This window comes from Atractosteus spatula, unplaced genomic scaffold (genome assembly GCF_055471065.1).
Source record: "Atractosteus spatula isolate fAtrSpa1 unplaced genomic scaffold, fAtrSpa1.hap1 Scaffold_207, whole genome shotgun sequence".
Taxonomy (NCBI): Eukaryota; Metazoa; Chordata; class Actinopteri; order Semionotiformes; family Lepisosteidae; genus Atractosteus; species Atractosteus spatula.
This window is the reverse complement of record NW_028296772.1, coordinates 14,422-25,000: the sequence shown is the minus strand read 5'-3', so window position 1 is coordinate 25,000 and position 10,579 is coordinate 14,422.

Here is a 10,579-nt window from a genome sequence, read left to right as displayed (position 1 = left end):
CTGAGGATATATTTCCAGACGGCATAGAGCAGTGAAGCAGTGAAGTAGTGCAACACACTGGATCATTATATTATTAGAATCTATTTGTTTAACATGCACGGGTCTGTCTCAATGGATGCAGTGCTCCTGAAAGGGCTCTCAAACCCTGCATTTCAGATGATTAGCTGTATCCCTCACATGTGGCACCTCAGAATGACTTCTACTTTATTCTGCTTAAATTATTACATTATACATAATTTGAGTTCATTTTTAAAAGTAAAAGGTAATGAAAGGAATGAAAGATATGTAGCAATCACATTGTAACAGGGGTGACAGTGACTTTTTGCTTGTACTAAGCATTAGTACATAAGTCCACTAATGGACTTCTGGTACCTTTAGGGTACAGTGTTCCCTGAAGGGCTCTCAAACCCCGCATTTCAGATGCATAGCTGTATCGCTGATGTGTTGCACCTCAGAATCACTTTTAAACCTTACCTCTGGTATCTTTAATCCCTATTGCTCAACACATGGTGAAAGTATCGCATACATGTGTCTGAAAATGAGCAATGGGCCCCTGAGAGACTCATTTGCCTGTTTCACAAATGATCACATTTGACTAGAGATTCTGTTTGGGATTCAGTTGTGCATTCTGACAGCAATCCCTTTCAAAAAACAATACATTCTGGATGAGTTCAAAGTTGCAGGAACACTGTATTTAGGATGTCTTTGCAGATATTCTGTGTCTCTAGCTTCAACACAGTGATATATATATATGCTCACTGATTTTTTGGTACATGCCCAAGTCAATAATCATTATGAGGATTTATTTCCAGATGTGCTAGAGGTAGTGTTGTGAAATACTTCATCACACTGGATTGCAGGTTTAAACCCCCTGCACTCTTACTCCTTAAAAACCAACAAATGCAGATATGTAGCAATCACATTGTAACAGGGGTGACAGTGACTTAATGCTTGTACTAAGCATTAGTACCAAAGTCCACTAGTGGACTTCTGGTACCTTTAGGGTACGGTGTTCCTTGAAGGGCTCTCAAACCCCGCATTTCAGATGCCTAGCTGTATCGCTGATGTGTTGCACCTCAGAATCACTTTTAAACCTTACATCTGGTATCTTTAATCCCTATTGCTCAACACATGGTGAAAGTATCGCATACATGTGTCTGAAAATGAGCAATGGGCCCCTGAGAGACTCATTTGCCTGTTTCACAAATGATCACATTTGACTAGAGATTCTGTTTGGGATTCAGTTGTGCATTCTGACAGCAATCCCTTTCAAAAAACGATACATTCTGGATGAGTTCAAAGGTGCAGGAACACTGTATTTAGGATGTCTTTGCAGATATTCTGTGTCTCTAGCTTCAACACAGTGATATATATATATATGCTCACTGATTTTTTGGTACATGCCAAGGGCAATAATCATTATGAGGATTTATTTCCAGATGTGCTAGAGGTAGTGTTGTGAAATACTTCAACACACTGGATTGCAGGTTTAAACCCCCTGCACTCTTACTCGTTAAAAACCAACAAATGCAATTCACTACTAAAAATTACTGCATTTTCTCCTCGAAAGAGCTCTCAATTAATGAAATGCCCCATTGAACTGGCCCTGATTATACAATGCAAGGAGAAGTCTTCTAAGCCAATACTTGTAACCAGAAAGAGGCTGTATTTCAATTATACAATATACAAAACAATACCATTTAACACAAAGATATAGTCCACACCTCAGCATGCACATGATGAGATTCTTGATATTAGATTAGTAAAAACAATATCAATGCACTGAGAGACGCTTAAGAATAAAGATGCATCAGCCTGACTGCATATTAGTTTTAAAGGGTTATCAGCAAATGCATTTAAAAGAAAAAATGTAAAGTCTTACCTCTTGATCGTAGTGGTGATTCAATATCCAGGACCTTAGTCAAGTCTCAGAGTTACTGTACCTCCTGTCTCAATTACAGGTGAAAAGTGAAAGGTATATTGCACTCAGCAGAAAGTTACCCCGAGCAAAGATTCCACCCATCCCAGAAAACAGCACTCCCCTTTGGCAAAGCAGTGGGTGGAGGAAGCCTTTGCTACCATTATCAAACACAGAAATCGTTATAATTTAATTTTAAAAACATGGCTAAGCATGGGTTTAAAGTATATTCAACGGTGCAGGTGCATTCAAAGAAATAGAGTTTCCCAAGCCCTCAGAAAGAATTACCATTTCTAAAGATGTCTAGTTTCAAGCATTAACATCCAAACTACCTGTCTTAGCTGGAGCAGGGAGTTTGCTAAGCCACCTGAAAGAATTACCATATCCAAAGATGTCTAGTTTCAAGCATTACCATCCAAAGTACCTGTCTTAGCTGGGCCAGGTAGTTTGCCAAGCCATGTGAAAGAATTACCATTTCCAAAGAAGTCTGTTGTAAGCCAGGTTCAATCATGACCATCCAAAGTACCGGTCGTCCCTTTGGGCGAGAGGGTTTCCTGTGTGTCTAGGATGTGTTCTTCCCTTAAACTTGGCCCTGATTATACAATAAAGGATAAGTAACCAGAAAGAGGTGGTATTTCGATTTTACAGTACATAAAAAATACATACATTCCACAGTGATACAATATCACATTCCTGATATTAGATTAATTAAAAATATCAAGGCACTGAGGCTAATTAATAAAGATGCTTTTGACTGACTGGACCTTGGAGCAAGGTGTGTAAATTACAACAGACATCTTTAGAAATGGTAAATCTTTCAGGTGGCTTGGCAAATTTACTGCCCCACCTAAGACAGATACTTTGGATGTTAATGCTTGAAACTAGACATCACAACTGATCGTATTTTACTAGAGATTCTGTTTGGGATTCAGATGTGCATTCGGACAGCAATCCCTTTCAAGAAATGATACGTTCTGGATGAGGTCAAAGGTGCTGGAACACTGTATTTCGGATGCGAATATGTGTCTGCATTTGTTGGTTTTTAAGGAGTAAGAGTGCAGGGGGTTTAAACCTGCAATCCAGTGTGATGAAGTATTTCACAACACTACCTCTAGCACATCTGGAAATAAATCCTCATAATGATTATTGCCCTGGGCATGTACCAAAAAATCAGTGAGCATATATATATATATATCACTGTGTTGAAGCTAGAGACACAGAATAACTGCAAACACATCATAAATACAGTGTTCCTGCAACTTTGAACTCATCCAGAATGTATCGTTTTTTGAAAGGGATTGCAGTCAGAATGCACAACTGAATCCCAAACAGAATCTCTAGTCAAATATGTTCATTTGTGAAACAGGCAAATGAGTCTCTCATGGGCCCATTGCTCTTTTTCAGACACATGTATGCAATACTTTTACCATGCGTTGAGCAATAGGGATTAAAGATACCAGATGTAAGGTTTAAAAGTGATTCTGAGGTGCAACACATCAGCGATACAGCTAGGCATCTGAAATGCGGGGTTTGAGAGCCCTTCAGGGAACACCGTACCCTAAAGGTACCAGAAGTCAACTAGTGGACTTAGGTACTAATGCTTAGTACAAGCATTAAGTCACTGCCACCCCTGTTACAATGTGATTGCTACATATCTTCCATTCCTTTCATTACCTTTTACTTTTAAAAATGAACTCAAATTGGGTATAATGTAATAATTTAGGTAGAATAAAGTAGAAGTCATTCTGAGGTGCCACATGTGAGGGACACAGCTAGGCATCTGAAATGCAGGGTTTGAGAGCCCTTTAAGGAGCACTGCATCCATTGAGACAGACCCGTGCATGTTAAACAAATACATTCTAATAATATAATGATCCAGTGTGTTGCACTACTTCACTGCTTCACTGCTCTATGCCGTCTGGAAATAAATCCTCAGACTGCTTACTGCCCTGGGCATGTACCAAGACATTACAGGAGCACATCTATATATGCCACTGCCCTGGGCATGTACCAAGACATTACAGGAGACACACAATCGCATCCGAAATACAGTGTTCCAGCACCTTTGACCTCATCCAGAACGTATCATTTCTTGAAAGGGATTGCTGTCAGAATGCACAACTGAATCCCAAACAGAATCTCTAGTCAAATATGATCATTTGTGAAACAGGCAAATGAGTCTCTCAGGGGCCCATTGCTCATTTTCAGACACATGTATGCAATACGTTCACCATGCGTTGGGCAATAGGGATTAAAGATACCAGAGGTAAGGTTTAAAAGTGATTCTGAGGTGCAACACATCAGCGATACAGCTAGGCATCTGAAATGCGGGGTTTGAGAGCCCTTCAGGGAACACCGTACCCTAAAGGTACCAGAAGTTTACTAGTACAAGAATTAAGTCACAGTCATCCCTGTTACAATGTGATTGCTACATATCTGCATTTGTTGGTTTTTAAGGAGTAAGAGTGCAGGGGGTTTAAACCTGCAATCCAGTGTGATGAAGTATTTCACAACACTACCTCTAGCACATCTGGAAATAAATCCTCATAATGATTATTGCCCTGGGCATGTACCAAAAAATCAGTGAGCATATATATATATATAAACACATCCTAAATACAGTGCTCCTGCACCTAACCGTAACCCTAACCTACCTAATGATTTAAGTAGAATAGATTCTTATAATGTAATGATAAAGTGTGTTGCACTACTTCACTGCATCAAAGCTCTATGCCGTCTGGAAATAAATCCTCAGTCTACTTATTGCCCTGGGCATGTACCTATAAATCACTGAGCATATATATATATATCACTGTGTTGAAGCTAGAGACACAGAATCACTGCAAACACATCCTAAACACAGTGTTCTTGCACCTTTGACCTCATCCAGAACGTAACATTCTTCGAAAGGGATTGCTGTCCAAATGCACATCTGAATCCCAAACAGAATCTCTAGTAAAATATGATAATTTGTGAAACAGGCAAATGAGTGTCACAGGGGCCCATTCCTTATTGTTAGACACATATATACAAAGCTTTCACCATGCATTAAGCAATAGGGATTATAGACACCACAGGTAAGGTTAGAAGTCATTCTGAGGTGCCACATTTGAAGGATACAGCTAGGCATCTGAAATGCAGGGTTTGAGAGCCCTTCAGGAGCAATGCATCCTTTGAGACACACCTGTGCATGTTAAACAAATGATCATTTCCTTCAGCATTAGGGACTAAATATACTAAACGTATGATTCTAAAATGTTATTTTCACATATATTAATGTAATGTAATGCTTATGCTTTATAAACAAATCTAATTAAAAAAAGCTTAAGTTTTGTATTTATCTTGTACCATAGAACATGATTTTCTTTGTATTTCAAGCCCACAAAGTGTGCAAATGACGCACTACATGATATAAGGACGATTATCACATGCATATCGATATTATCTTTCTTATGAAAATGCATTCCTTTCATTACCTTTTACTTTTTAAAATGAACTCAAATTGTGTATAATGTAATAATTTAAGTAGAATAGATTCTAATCATATAATGATCCAGTGTGTTGCACTAGTTCACTGCTTCACTGCTCTATGCCGTCTGGAAATAAATCCTCAGACTGCTTACTGCCCTGGGCATGTACCAAGAAATTACAGGAACACATCAATATACAGTATATCACTGCGTTGAAGCAGGAGACACACAATCGCATCCTAAATACAGTGTTCCAGCACCTTTGACCTCATCCAGAACGTATCATTTCTTGAAAGGGATTGCTGTCCGAATGCACATCTGAATCCTAAACAGAATCTCTAGTAAAATACGATCAGTTGTGATGTCTAGTTTCAAGCATTAACATCCAAAGTACTTGTCTTAGGTGGGGCAGTAAATTTGCCAAGCCACCTGAAAGAATTACCATTTCTACAAATGTCTGTTGTAATTTACACACCTTGCTCCAAGGTCCAGTCAGTCAAAAGCATCTTTATTAATTAGCTTCAGTACCTTGATATTTTTTATTAATCTAATATCAGGAATCTCACCATGTGCACGCTGAGCTGTGGAATATATGTATTTTTTATGTACTGTAAAATTGAAATACCACCTCTTTCTGGTTACTTATCCTTTATTGTATAATCAGGGCCAAGTTTAAGGGAAGAACACATCCTAGACACACAGGAAACCCTCTCGCCCAAAGGGACGACCGGTATTTTGGATGGTCATGATTGAACCTGGCTTACAACAGACTTCTTTGGAAATGGTAATTCTTTCACATGGCTTGGCAAACTACCTGGCCCAGCTAAGACAGGTACTTTGGATGGTAATGCTTGAAACTAGACATCTTTGGATATGGTAATTCTTTCAGGTGGCTTAGCAAACTCCCTGCTCCAGCTAAGACAGGTAGTTTGGATGTTAATGCTTGAAACTAGACATCTTTAGAAATGGTAATTCTTTCTGAGGGCTTGGGAAACTCTATTTCTTTGAATGCACCTGCACCGTTGAATATACTTTAAACCCATGCTTAGCCATGTTTTTAAAATTAAATTATAACGATTTCTGTGTTTGATAATGGTAGCAAAGGCTTCCTCCACCCACTGCTTTGCCAAAGGGGAGTGCTGTTTTCTGGGATGGGTGGAATCTTTGCTCGGGGTAACTTTCTGCTGAGTGCAATATACCTTTCACTTTTCACCTGTAATTGAGACAGGAGGTACAGTAACTCTGAGACTTGACTAAGGTCCTGGATATTGAATCACCACTACGATCAAGAGGTAAGACTTTACATTTTTTCTTTTAAATGCATTTGCTGATAACCCTTTAAAACTAATATGCAGTCAGGCTGATGCATCTTTATTCTTAAGCGTCTCTCAGTGCATTGATATTGTTTTTACTAATCTAATATCAAGAATCTCATCATGTGCATGCTGAGGTGTGGACTATATCTTTGTGTTAAATGGTATTGTTTTGTATATTGTATAATTGAAATACAGCCTCTTTCTGGTTACAAGTATTGGCTTAGAAGACTTCTCCTTGCATTGTATAATCAGGGCCAGTTCAATGGGGCATTTCATTAATTGAGAGCTCTTTCGAGGAGAAAATGCAGTAATTTTTAGTAGTGAATTGCATTTGTTGGTTTTTAACGAGTAAGAGTGCAGGGGGTTTAAACCCGCAATCCAGTGTGTTGAAGTATTTCACAACACTACCTCTAGCACATCTGGAAATAAATCCTCATAATGATTATTGCCCTTGGCATGTACCAAAAAATCAGTGAGCATATATATATATATCACTGTGTTGAAGCTAGAGACACAGAATATCTGCAAAGACATCCTAAATACAGTGTTCCTGCACCTTTGAACTCATCCAGAATGTATCGTTTTTTGAAAGGGATTGCTGTCAGAATGCACAACTGAATCCCAAACAGAATCTCTAGTCAAATGTGATCATTTGTGAAACAGGCAAATGAGTCTCTCAGGGGCCCATTGCTCATTTTCAGACACATGTATGCGATACTTTCACCATGTGTTGAGCAATAGGGATTAAAGATACCAGATGTAAGGTTTAAAAGTGATTCTGAGGTGCAACACATCAGCGATACAGCTAGGCATCTGAAATGCGGGGTTTGAGAGCCCTTCAAGGAACACCGTACCCTAAAGGTACCAGAAGTCCACTAGTGGACTTTGGTACTAATGCTTAGTACAAGCATTAAGTCACTGTCACCCCTGTTACAATGTGATTGCTACATATCTGCATTTGTTGGTTTTTAAGGAGTAAGAGTGCAGGGGGTTTAAACCTGCAATCCAGTGTGATGAAGTATTTCACAACACTACCTCTAGCACATCTGGAAATAAATCCTCATAATGATTATTGACTTGGGCATGTACCAAAAAATCAGTGAGCATATATATATATCACTGTGTTGAAGCTAGAGACACAGAATATCTGCAAAGACATCCTAAATACAGTGTTCCTGCAACTTTGAACTCATCCAGAATGTATCGTTTTTTGAAAGGGATTGCAGTCAGAATGCACAACTGAATCCCAAACAGAATCTCTAGTCAAATATGTTCATTTGTGAAACAGGCAAATGAGTCTCTCAGGGGCCCATTGCTCATTTTCAGACACATGTATGCGATACTTTTACCATGCTTGAGCAATAGGGATTAAAGATACCAGAGGTAAGGTTTAAAAGTGATTCTGAGGTGCAACACATCAGCGATACAGCTAGGCATCTGAAATGCGGGGTTTGAGAGCCCTTCAGGGAGCACCGTACCCTAAAGGTACCAGAAGTCCACTAGTGGACTTAGGTACTAATGCTTAATACAAGCATTAAGTCACTGTCACTCCTGTTACAATGTGATTGCTATATATCTTCCATTCCTTTCATTACCTTTTACTTTTTAAAATGAACTCAAATTGTGTATAATGTAATAATTTAAGTAGAATAAAGTAGAAGTCATTCTGAGGTGCCACATGTGAGGGATACAGCTAAGCATCTGAAATGTAGGGTTTGAGAGCCCTTTCAGGAGCACTGCATCCATTGAGACAGACCCGTGCATGTTAAACAAATGATCATTTCTTTCAGCATTAGAGACTAAATATACTAAACGTATGATGCTAAAACGTTATTTTCACATATATTAATGTAATAAATGATTGCTTATGCTTTATAAACAAATCTAATTAAAATAAAAGCTTAAGTTTTGTATTTATCTTTTACCATAGAACATGATTTTCTTTGTATTTCAAGCTCACAAAGTGACCAAATGACGCACTACATGATATAAGGAAGATTATCACATGCATATCGGTATTATCTTTCTTATGAAAATGCATTCCTTTCATTACCTTTTACTTTTAAAATGAACTCCAATTGTGTAGAATGTAATAATTTAAGTAGAATAGATTCCAATAATATAATGATCCAGTATGTTGCACTGGCCTGGTCAGCCTGGCCTGGGGGATGGTGCACATAGCACTTTCAGTGCTGGAGGTGTTAATGGGGGAGGTGTTGGAGATTGGCAGCTGTGGGGGATGGCTGGGTGAGTAGCTATCAGGGTTTGTAGCTTTTCCTTTGCATCTTGTCCTCTGTGGCCATGATTAAGAGGGACGGCCGGGGGCATTCGTATTGCATTCGTAAATTGCATTTGTTGGTTTTTAAGGAGTAATAGTGCAGGGGGTTTAAACCTGCAATCCAGTGTGATGAAGTATTTCACAACACTACCTCTAGCACATCTGGAAATAAAACCTCATAATGATTATTGCCCTGGGCATGTACCAAAAGATCAGGGAGCATATATATATATCACTGTGTTGAAGCTAGAGATACAGAATAACTGCAAACACATCCTAAATACAGTGTTCCTGCACCTTTGAACTCATCCAGAATGTATCGTTTTTTGAAAGGGATTGCTGTCAGAATGCACAACTGAATCCCAAACAGAATCTCTAGTCAAATATGATCATTTGTGAAACAGGCAAATGAGTCTCTCAGGGGCCCATTGCTCATTTTCAGACACATGTATGCGATACTTTTACCATGCGTTGAGCAATAGGGATTAAAGATACCAGAGGTAAGGTTTAAAAGTGATTCTGAGGTGCAACACATCAGCGATACAGCTAGGCATCTCAAATGCGGGGTTTGAGAGCCCTTCAGGGAGCACCGTACCCTAAAGGTACCAGAAGTCCACTAGTGGACTTAGGTACTAATGCTTAATACAAGCATTAAGTCACTGTCACCTCTGTTACAATGTGATTGCTACATATCTTCCATTCCTTTCATTACCTTTTACTTTTTAAAATGAACTCAAATTGTGTATAATGTAATAATTTAAGTAGAATAAAGTAGAAGTCATTCTGAGGTGCCACATGTGAGGGATACAGCTAAGCATCTGAAATGTAGGGTTTGAGAGCCCTTTCAGGAGCACTGCATCCATTGAGACAGACCCGTGCATGTTAAACAAATGATCATTTCTTTCAGCATTAGAGACTAAATATACTAAACGTATGATGCTAAAACGTTATTTTCACATATATTAATGTAATAAATGATTGCTTATGCTTTATAAACAAATCTAATTAAAATAAAAGCTTAAGATTTGTATTTATCTTGTACCATTGAACATGATTTTCTTTGTATTTCAAGCTCACAAAGTGACCAAATGACGCACTACATGATATAAGGAAGATTATCACATGCATATCGGTATTATCTTTCTTATGAAAATGCATTCCTTTCATTACCTTTTACTTTTAAAATGAACTCCAATTGTGTAGAATGTAATAATTTAAGTAGAATAGATTCTAATAATATAATGATCAAGTGTGTTGCACTGGCCTGGTCAGCCTGGCCTGGGGGATGGTGCACATAGCACTTTCAGTGCTGGAGGTGTTAATGGGGGAGGTGTTGGAGATTGGCAGCTGTGGGGGATGGCTGGGTGAGTAGCTGTCAGGGTTTGTAGCTTTTCCTTTGCATCTTGTCCTCTGGGGCCATGATTAAGAGGGACGGCCGGGGGCATTCGTATTGCATTCGTAAATTGCATTTGTTGGTTTTTAAGGAGTAAGAGTGCAGGGGGTTTAAACCTGCAATCCAGTGTGTTAAAGTATTTCACAACACTACCTCTAGCACATCTGGAAATAAATCCTCATAATGATAATTGCCCTGGGCATG